We start from the raw sequence: 11471 nt of genomic DNA on the forward strand, positions 1-11471 counted from the left end.
GGATAGCATTTGAAATGTAAATAAAGAAAATAATTTAAAAAAAGGAAAAAAAAGAAAAAAAATACAAAATCATTCACAAAATTTAAGCAGTAAAATACAAAAATATAAAATACATGGATATCATCAATAATGAGAAATATTTTGCAATAAAACAGAGTAAGAAAGATGGGATTTCTTATGCATTACAGAATGAGATAAGCAAAAGAGTAGGGACATATATGGAGCCAAACAAGACATATTTTCATGGAAGAGTAAGGACGTCATTAACAGTAGTAGGAGAGTAGGGTTAATCATGTGAATGTTCAAAGTACTTGTCCATATTCCCTCTTAAATATAAATAGTAATAAAAACTGTTTGGGTTTCTACATATGAATCTAATAATTTAATTTTTTAGCTAAACAAATACTATGGTCCCTATGTTGAAAACAATGGATATCAAATAGTTGGCAATTGACTACAGTATGAATGCGGTTATTAATTAGTGTTTGTTTCAATAGTGACAAAATTTCACAATTAAAAGAAAGTTATGAGTCTCTTTTCCTGTCTAAATATATGTATTTATTTGTTAATCTCTATGCATACAAAGAAACATAAACATATATACAAACAACTCACTAACAAAATATCTTAATTTAAAAATTTGTATATTATTTATTAATTTGTTTATTAATAATGAATATATTTTTCAGTCTCCCAGGCAACAATTTAGTCTGGCAAATAAAAGTTACTTTTACAGATAATAAGCTAAATAATGTTAAAATAGACATCACAAGTTCGACCCCTGCTCTTTTTGTGTACATTCAAAGGAGAACAGGCTAGCACACACATGTGCATTCACAAACAATAGTAGTATAACATGTTTGATCATATTCCATTCCCTACCTCCACATAGAACCTTCCCATAGACCTAATAATGAACTTTCATGCTTTTTATCTCTGTATTTAGCTCTCTTCAAAAATAAAATATAATAAATACACTCAATTATATAAAATTAGATCAATATATCAGAGCAAAAAATCCATAAATACATAATTTGCCAATTTTAAAGTAATATATGAGAATTGATTGTAAGTAAGCATTTTTTCCATTTAAGATTTTACTATGTTTGCCATGTTTTTCTGTTTGAAATTTGCTATTCAAATATAAATTTGCCTTATATTTACTGATGTTTCTTGCCAATGAAAGGTACCGCTTCCAAATATTCAATATATTTTTTGATGACCATCAATATGCTAACACTTAAATGACTCACTTAGATTTCTTCACCACAATTTTAGGGCAGTATTTTCCACTACTATTTTATTTTTCTTCACTTTAATTTGGTCTTTTCATTACTTGAATTACTATTGAATTTCCTGAAATCATAAATGTACCTGCTTTCCTTCTCTTATAGTGTTTGTGAGATTGCATTGTGTATGTACATGTGTGCACAAACGTGTGTGCTAGCTTGTTCTCCTTTGCATAGATACAAAATAGAGGAGATGCTGAACTTGTGATGTCTATTTTACCATTTTCTAGCTTATCTGTAATTGTAACTTTTATTTGCCAGATGTAATTGTTGTCTAGAAGGCTGAATAAGCTCACCCTCTCTTTTTCTTTCTATATTCTGGATGGCTGGTTAAACTCAACAGTTTTTGCTTAAAAATTCCTCTCTAAGCTGAATGACTCAAACTGGCTCCTCCTGGGTTTTGGCTAAATTGCTCTACATGGCCTCAAACTAACTCTGGCCCTCAGTTCTAATCTTCTGGCTTCTTTTCATTCTCTTGATTATTCTGTCTTCATTTGCACCCTGTCTCCGTAAAACTGTCCTGGTAAATTTCTCTCTCTCTCTCTCTCTCTCTCTCTCTCTCTCTCTCTCTCTCTCTCTCTCTCCCCCCATCTCTGTCTGTCTCCCTCTCTTCTTCTCTCCCTTTCTCCCTCTCTCATTCTGATCTTCTTCCTTAAGTTTCTTGTGCTGTTCTCTTAAGTACCTTGAATAGCTTCTGTTTTCTGCACTGTCCTCTTGAGCGTGAGGTGTAACCTATCTTTGACTCCTGTCAAATCTTTCTCTGATTCATCACTTTGACTGCCCCTCTATTAGACAGCACTTTCAAACATGGCTACTTCCTTCTACAAATCAACTTTACCATATTGATTTATTTAAAGTTGTGTTCTAAAGGCGTGACCAGTAGGTCAACAAGCCCCATGCCTTTAGTTCTGAATTCTCAGGTTGCCAACACCATTCACAGCTTTGCATCTGTTCTAGGATTTGAAAACTGCTCCTTAATCTTGCAAAGCAAGCACTCTTATAAATCATGTATTTATATTCATTTTGATTATTCATTTATTAAATTTGATGTTTATGACAAGATTTTCATTTGTTTGTATTTTAGTTATCACAACTTGTATTTTAAGGTATCATGTATCACACACTAAATTCTTAAAATACTGTTAAAATATAGTTCTTATTTTGAAACTAAATAATTTTTATGGCATTCTGATATATGCTTTTGGGGGGAATGATTATTTTTGTATATGGACTGAAAACAGGATTTTATATATTCAAGGCAGGAACTGTACTAGTATGATGAGTTTTGAAACACTATGCATCTCTTTGCAGATCTTTAGAATATTTATAAGTATATAATACATATGTGTGTGTAAAATATATATTATATACATGTATATCATGGTTACATACTAATGTGGCATAAATAAATCATTGAATATACTAATCTGCCAAATCCATACATTTTAAACATTTTAAAATCAACTTATATATATCTAACTCTACTCAAATAGAACCATATTTGAATCAACTAACAACATAACTGAAATAAAGAATGACAGCTAAATATCTTCATTATAGATTTTTCTTAATTCATTGTCATAAATTACTTTTTCAGGTAGAGAATACCTGAATAATAATTTCAGTCATTGAACTGTATGTCAACAATTTACTGTCAGTATTTATATAACACCAATAATATATAACTTCCTTTAAAATCAACCATTTGATGGTACTTAACAATGATATATGTTACAAATATTCAATGAGTCTGATAAATAGTTAAGAAATACGGATATTTTGATTCAATTTTTACTGAAGTAAAGTTTAGTATAAGATTCATGTAATTTGGCTGTGTACTTTATTTTGTTTTGGTGAATAAATGTGAATGTGTATCAATACATAATTAAATACAGGTGATTGATGATATTTTTCATATTCATCATACATATGTCATAGAGAAAGAGAAATTCTTAGTAAAGTGTGTAAGCTATTGATTCCTGTCAGTTTACTGTAGGTTCTTGACATAAACTCTATAACAGTTAGTAATTGTGGGCTTTAAAAATTAGCTCTGGTTCGAAGTTTGAATGATGTATTTTACCGAAAAACTGGAGCTTTGCTGATGTCATATATTGACTTATGTTGGTAGTAGGTACTGCAGTAGAGAGAAAAGCTCACCACAATACAAAGCATTTATTTTCTGAAGGAGGAGAGGGATTCGGGCTTCTGGGAAATGACTGCTACTTAACTAGCTCACCACAATTACTTTATTCAAACATCATACATGTCTGATCAGGGCTGGAAAAGGTTCTAGTTACCTAAGTTATCTTACCCTTGCTGCCCATGAGAGCAAATAACACACACAAATCTCAGTCCCTTTTGACAGTGAATAACCATAACCAAAATAACCCCAGGTTTGCTAGGAGTACCTTGGGACAGCTACACATTCCCACGTAGCAACAAGTCCAGATTTTCAGAGAAACGACATTTCCTAAAGATTCAGAAAGTTTCATAACAATTTTTCAGCCTCTACAGATTGACCCTAACATAGCAAAGCTTCTGCTGAAATATTTAACTGAAACCCAGACACAAAAGCTTTGCTATACATGTCTTTTAAAGCCAGGCATAACGACTTTACTATACATTCACTTAAAGCCCTAAATAAAAGCTCTACTGTATATAACACTACAGTCGTATTTTATTGATTTTTTTGGAAAATTACTGGACTGTGTCTAGGGACATGATGCTTTGGGTAAAACAACATGCTACTCAAAGATAACAACCTAAGTTAGATGCCACTTACAAAACCCAGAGCATATTTCTAATATGAGGTTCTCCAATGGCAATTCCCTAACTAGGTGATAGTAGGTGAAAAGAGGAAAATAATTTACTTGGTAGATAAACTTGAACTTCTCAGAGCCTTAATAGCACTTTTGGAAAATAGCATCTTATAAACCATTTGGACAAGTAATGCTAGGGGAAACAGTTTAAAGGGTAGCAATGAGAAGGACAGCCCAGGCTTTATTCAGGAAAGTTACTGTAGGACCGTGAAAAGCAGCCTGGTTCTAGTGGAGCACAGGCTGGAAACCCTGATGACCCGAGGAACAGCAGGTGGTTTGCCATGATCCCAGACACTAGGTTCCTGTCACAAGGCTGCAGCCCTCCATAGATTTGTTGCCATCAGTCACGTAAGGGCAATGCCCTAAGCCTTTCCACAGGTAAAGGATATGACCACAGGTGATATAGCCTCAAGACATCTCCACTTTAATGAGGATATCCAAAGGCCTGGAGGCTTCGCCAATAAACTTCCCTTCCCAGACATTTCTCCCTGCAAAAGGTATTTAACTTTGAGCCCACCCTGAGAAACTGGGGTACAGTTTTATTAATCTACCTTCCGCCATAACAATTAATGTCTTAAAACAATGGAAGAGGTCTTCACCTAAAGAGCCAGGCACCTATCTCCCGCAGAAAGCCTCTCAGTACTCCCATACAAGGCCTCTACCAAGCCAAGCCACCCTTCAAACAAGCCAAGGACACTCTCCTCCCTAAGGGACTCAGCCCAAGTTCTCCCTTCTCTTCCCCTTTGGCTCTGAACTAGATCCTGACCGCAGGTCCCCAACTCCATTATCAGCCCTTTTGTAGCACCCAGTGGTGCGTGGGTACCCAAGAGCCTGAGAACCAGATGGCCCTGGCTTCCGTGCAGGTTGGGGACCCCCAGCCAGCTCCAGCTGTCCCTGGGACCTCAGACTGCACTCCCTCACCACCAGAGCTGTGTCCAGCATCTTCCCATAGCCTGCCTTGTGCTGCAGTGGGTAAGCACAGTGCAACTCCCCTAGTGGCCCAAGCCCAGTGGCAGATGCAAGACACCACAAGCCCTACAAAATATGACTGGAGAGTGGCCTGTAGCCAATTGTTTGCTCACAGGTGGGACGTTATAGGACAAAAAAGAGGAAGAAGGAAGGGAACTAAAGAATTTCTGTTTGGATCTGTTGCTAGCTATTTCTAGGGGTAGCTTTGGAATCGAGATGAAAGGTGAGCTGAAAGCGGTCAGGTGATAACAATCACCCCCACGTGATCAGCCCTTGCTGATGATCAATGTATGTAGAAGGCAAGACTCTAGAATAAACAGTTATTTCATCTCTGGGAATCAATGTGGTTTACTTTGGGGGAATGGTCACTGTTTAACCAAAATGTGAAAACCTAACAAAATGATATTATTATGCTAATCATTTCTAAACAATTTATTTTTTTACATTATTTATTTTGTGTGCATATGTGCATGTATGTGTGTGCACATATGTGTAATCACAGCATGTGTAGAGTCCAGAAAAATTTTTATGGCCATAGAACTTTTTGTATTTATATTTTATTAGTTATTTTATTTATGATGAACTGAATAAAATAATTTCTTTATGTTTAATATACAAATCAGTTATACCATCCAAATGATATAGGCAAGTAGTAAAAGTCAAACATTCTGATCTTCCCATTGACAAATGTCTGAAAGAACAGTAAGAGTTAGATTCTATAGTCAAGCCACTGAGACAGAGAGAAACCTAGATAAAGTCCACGTAGAAATCTGAAAGCAGGAAGCTAATTCCTGTCCACTTTCTATTCTTTTCACTTCCATGATTGGCTGTCTGCATACCTCTACTTGAATGTACATCTGACATTTCAACCTAACATGTCTATAACCCTGCTCATTATTTTCTCTAGGTTAACTTTAAGCCATCACTGTCAATATTATTATTCTGACAGTTCAGCAGGGTAAATATATATAGTTATCTTTGATTTCTTTTTGTCCTTAGTCAGCCATATCTAATCTATGAAAAAAAAAAAAAAACCTTCCAAAGTATTATTTTTTCAAATGGGTCCCTGCTTTCAGTTTCTATAACCAATCTTAGTAAAATCAGAATAAAGATGCCTCTGTTGTCAAATTATATATACTTTTATTCAAAGGATGAATCCAAATTTATTTTAATGAAGCTATTCTGAAACACAATGTCACCCAAATTTATACTTCCAATAATATTGACATCATACTTAATCTAAGTCAAATTGAAGCTACCGTAACTTTCCCTAGGTCTCATTATTCTTTGCTTTTCATTTAATTTTCCTATCATTTTATGCACTCCCCATATCTGTTGTTGATTTGAAAAACAAGAAACTACAGATAGTTATCCTATTTCCTAATTCATCTTCCAAATTCCTACATTACAATTAAAATATATTATCATTTGGAAAATAAAAAAACCTCCTAAGCCATTTATGGCTTGGTTTAAAAGAGATGTGGTTAATTTAAATCCTCAAGTAATCACATTGTAATATAGAGATTTTACTTTGTTCAGTTGGAAGTGCACTGTATTGAATGTTAGAGATATATATGTCCTGGTTATCTCTTTATCCCACTAGCTGTATCACAATGGAAACAAATGCTCTGGGTTAATCTTGAAGCCCTACCACATTAGTACTGTGACTATGGAAATTTATTTCATACTCTGAAGCTCCAATAACACTGATGTACAATAGGGATATCACTATAATAAATTTTATCAGATAAATGGATTCTCAATTTGAATTAGTAATAAATTAGTCTTTGTACCATTAAATCAGAAAAATTTAATTTGAAATTCTAAAGGTAAATTTATATTTATACTTATTTCTCTCCATTCATTCTTCTTTCCCTGTTTTAACATGAAGTTTTGCAAGTAAGTTTGCAGCAGCAAAACTAAAATGTCAGTTTTAGAAAAATGGCTTCTCAGAGCAGTAGTTTAAATAAAATGAGAATTTCTTAAACTTAGCAATAGGCATATAAACAATAATGCTTTTTGGATTCAAAATCAATATGTTCAAAATCCCAAATTTAAAATATATGATACAATCATGTTTTGTATGCTCCCACAGCCATAAAATTTTTGCTTTATTAATTTTAGCTATTTTTGTCATTAAAAAGAAATCCTACATCTCCCAGCAGGTATTCTGAGACCAGCACTCCTCTAACCTTATATATATATATATATATATATATATATATATATATATATATATATATAGCATATAACACTAACACCTTATTTCCCTAAATGAAATTACAGAATATGTAACACTTTTAGGTCCCTCCATTTCAAGTCATTTGGGAAGAAGGTCTCTCAAGAAAATTCATGTATAAGATTAGCCTATAGTTACTCTGTCCTGCATTTTCTTGATTGCTGATTGCTGTGAAAGGGCCCAGCCCACTGTGAGTAATGCCATTCCCGAGCTGGTCATCTTGAGTCCTATAAAGAATGCACGATAAGTAAGTCGTGAGGAAGGAGGCAGACAGCAGTGTTCGTCCATGGTCTCTGCACTCATCCCAGCCTCCATGTTCCTGCTATGCCTGAATTTTTACCCTGACTTCCTTCAATGGGGAACAATGAAGTTTTGGGGCAACAGACCCCTTCCTTTTAAATTTGATTTTGATTGTGGTGTTTTATTACAGAAGTAGAGGACTAACAATTCACCATTTTATAGCAGGTAGCAATGTTTAATCAGTTTCATGAAAAAATGTCATTCTATTTATTCACCCACTGGTGAACACTAGTGTGCTACCAAGTCTTTCTATTAAAGTTTGAATCAAGAATTATGAACTATCCAATTTTTAATTTCTTTTCTAAGTGTCTTTTTCCAGTCTGTTTTTTTTATTTTTTAAAATAAAGACGTGTTAGTTAGCTGGCTTTGGATCATAAGGTGTTTCCTGTATTCTGTAAATCTCCTTATAAACCATCAAAATATTTGCAACCAAAATCTTTAAAATAATGTTTCCCTATATTCCCTTCTTATATTTTGTTTTCTTCTATCACTTATAATTTTTAGCATTAAAATGCAACAATTATTATCTATATAAATTTATTTCCAAAGATGTTACATAATCTTTCTGCATAAGGTATTCATTTTCTTTAAATATCTCTTTTTACTAAGTTCAGTTATTTCAAATTTCCACTTGATTCACACTACTAGTAGAAAAGTAAATGAATATATTTTAAATTTTGATCTGTTGTCTTTCAACATATAGCTTTACTTGGATTTTTTGTTTTAGTTTGGTTTCTGATGCTCTGATAAATTATGCTGACCAGAGGAAACACACAAATGAGACAATTCAAGGTAACTAGCCAATCCTGAGAGCATCCATGGCAGGAACTCAAGGAAGGAATTTTGCCGCAGGAATTGAAGCAGGAGTTATGGAATTTCAAACACTGAATAGTCTTATTCCTTACAGCATAAGGAATTGTTGTATATGGAAGAGCCACTGGCTCAAAGACAGCATTACCCACACTGGGCTATGAAAAACGTAAATTAGATAAAAGTTAAGAGACAAATCTTCATTCCAAGCAGATGGATGCAATACCTCTTTCTCCTATTCTCAGGTTGTTTCAAACTGAAAACTGACACGATGACATTATCTCTACTAATTAGTTTGAACACATGTTCTATCAAAACCAAATTCTGGGTGCAGTTAATGCGTCATCATTTATTCTGACCTAGAGTTTCAAGAAGATGATTTACTTCTTTTCCAATATATATTTAAAATTTCAAGTGTTTTATCAGATTTTCAAGGCAGAAAATTCTTTGATCACCCACCCTTCCTTTTATTAAATTATTTTATTTATTTTAATTCCAAATGTTACCTTTTCCTGGTTCCCGCTCCCAAAGTTATTCATCCAATTCCTGCTCCAGCCTTTACCACTGAGAAAGTGTTCCCAACCACCCCCACTCTCACCCCCTGTCCTCCATCCTCCATCCCCAAACCCCAATTTCCAACTCCCATACCCCAACCTCTTCACATACCCACCCACCCCTATTCCATCCCCCCCAAAAACCCCTTCTCTAGGGTATCAAGTCTCTACAATATTAGGCAGATCTTCTCTCATGGAGGCCAGTCAAGGCAGTGCTCTGCTGCATATGTGCCTGGGGCAGTAGACCAGTCCATGTCTGCTCTTTGTTTGGTAGCTTAATCTCTGGGAGCTCCCAGAGGTCCAGAATAGTTGACAGTGTTGGTCTTCCTATGGACTTGCCATCCCCTTCAATTCCTTTAATCTTTCCCCTAATTCTTCCATAGGGGTCGCTGACCTCAGTCCAATTGATGGCTGTAAGTATGTACATCTGTCACAATCAGATGGTGGTTGAGCCTCTCTGAGGACATACATGCTAGGCTCCTAATTTCAAGTACAACATGGCATCAGTAATGGTGTCTGGGTTTGCTTCCTGTGCACGGGATTGATCGCCAGTTGGGGAGGTCTCCATATAGCCTTTCCTCAGTCTCTTCTCTATTTTTGTCACTGCATTTTCTTTAGACAGGAACAATTTTGGGCCAAATTTTTTGAGGATGGGTGGGTAGCCCATTCATCCCACTGGGGGGGGGGGTCCAGTTATCTACCTGGAGATAGAAATTTTTGTTATAATGTTTCATAAAAGTAGGTGGAACATACAACCTCCTTAAAAATATATATATATTCCTTTAGAATTTCATGCTATGTATTTGATCATTCAACCACTGCTTCCCCAAGTCTTCCCAAGACTTTTGACATATTCACTTTACATCCCATTCATTGACCTCCTCCTGGTCATCCCCTTCTCTCATCCCCTTCTTCTGTGACTGGCTGGGTCTCACCCTGGAGAACCTCCCCAACCTGGCACCTCAAGTTTCTGTGAGGCAAGGCTCTTCCTCTTTCACTGAGGTCAGACATGGCAGCCCAGTTAGAAAAATATATCCTGTAGACAGGCTTCAACTTTTGGGACAGTCCCTACTCCAGTTGCTCAGGACCATGAAGACCAACTACATATGTGTGGGGACACCTGGATTCAGCCCACATATATTTTTAGTTGGTGGTTCCTACTCTGAGAACCCCAAGGGTCTAGGTTTGTTGATGCTGTTCGTTTTCCTGTTGAGTTCCTATCCTAGTCAGGGCCCTCATTCTTTCTGCTTACTCTTCCATAAACGGCTCTAATCTCCATTCATTGTTTGGCTGTGGGTGTCTGTATCTGTCTGAATCAGGGTCTATGTGGAGCCTCTCAGAGGACAGGATATTCCTGTCTTCAAGCATAGCATAGTATCATTAATAGCGACAGGGATTTGTGCTTGCCCATGGGATGTGTTTCAAGTTGGGATGGTTATTGTTAGCAATTCCCTCAGTTTCTGGGAACTGGGAGAGAAAGGTGATGGGTAGGAGAATGGGGGATTCGGGATCAGATGTAGGGAGAGATGGATAAATGGACATAAAAATAAATGGAAATATGCAACTGACAGGGGTGAAAAAGTGGAGGATGGGATACCTCAAGGACTAGACAGAGACCTGGGATAAGGGAGGCACTCAAGAATCAATGGAGAGACATTAGTTGTGACTCACAACATTGAGGTTATGGAACCAGAATAGGCCCCTCCTGTACCCAGGGGAGAATACTAGGAATACTAGTGGAGCAATACAAATACCAACCCACCCATAAAACTTTCAACCTAAAAGTTATGCTGTCTACAATAAAAGCAGGCATGAGGGATGGAGCAGAGACATAACTTTTAAATAATTTTTTTCATAGACTCTCTATCCAAAAAACAACTTACAGAATAGAAAATGAAGAAACCACCTAACACTTCTATATTAGTTTTTACATTTTCTGTCTATCAAAAATCATGCTACTGTGCCATTTATTAGAAATTAATATTTCTGTATTAATATATTTTTATATTGTATGCACCTGGAATGACGTGATGTATTGAATCTTAGGTTTGTCTGATGAGTTGATATTCCTTTTCATATAGGAATATGTGCACTTTTTATCTATTTGAATATATTTTAAATTTTTGTATACTATTTTCTTCATGAAGTAAGTTGGATTTGATATTTTCCATTTTGAAGTAGTTTATCATTATATTATCCTATATTTGGTCAAAATCCTATAAGTGTACCTTGGAATTTCATTTTTTGTGGAAAGATTTGAACTTTATTTCTACATTTTTTTATGTGAATGTACTATTCAGACTCTGTGTAGTGGCTATTCCTGGTTGTCAACTTGACTATATTTGAAATGAACTACAATCCAGAATTGGAAGGCTCACCAGTGAACCTAATTTGGAAGCTGGGAGATAGAAGTTTCTGATCTGGATCTTGGTATGGAGATCTTGAGACACAGTGGTGATTGAATCCAGAAGATTAAGACAGGGAGATCTCC

General features: G+C 35.6%; 1 pseudogene; it reads right to left on the minus strand.

Moving 5' to 3' along the window:
• Positions 1 to 11471, minus strand: part of LOC110330305 — a 21307-nt pseudogene that overhangs the window by 8976 nt on the left and 860 nt on the right.

Source organism: Mus pahari, chromosome 13 (assembly GCF_900095145.1).
Source record: "Mus pahari chromosome 13, PAHARI_EIJ_v1.1, whole genome shotgun sequence".
NCBI classification, from domain to species: Eukaryota; Metazoa; Chordata; class Mammalia; order Rodentia; family Muridae; genus Mus; species Mus pahari.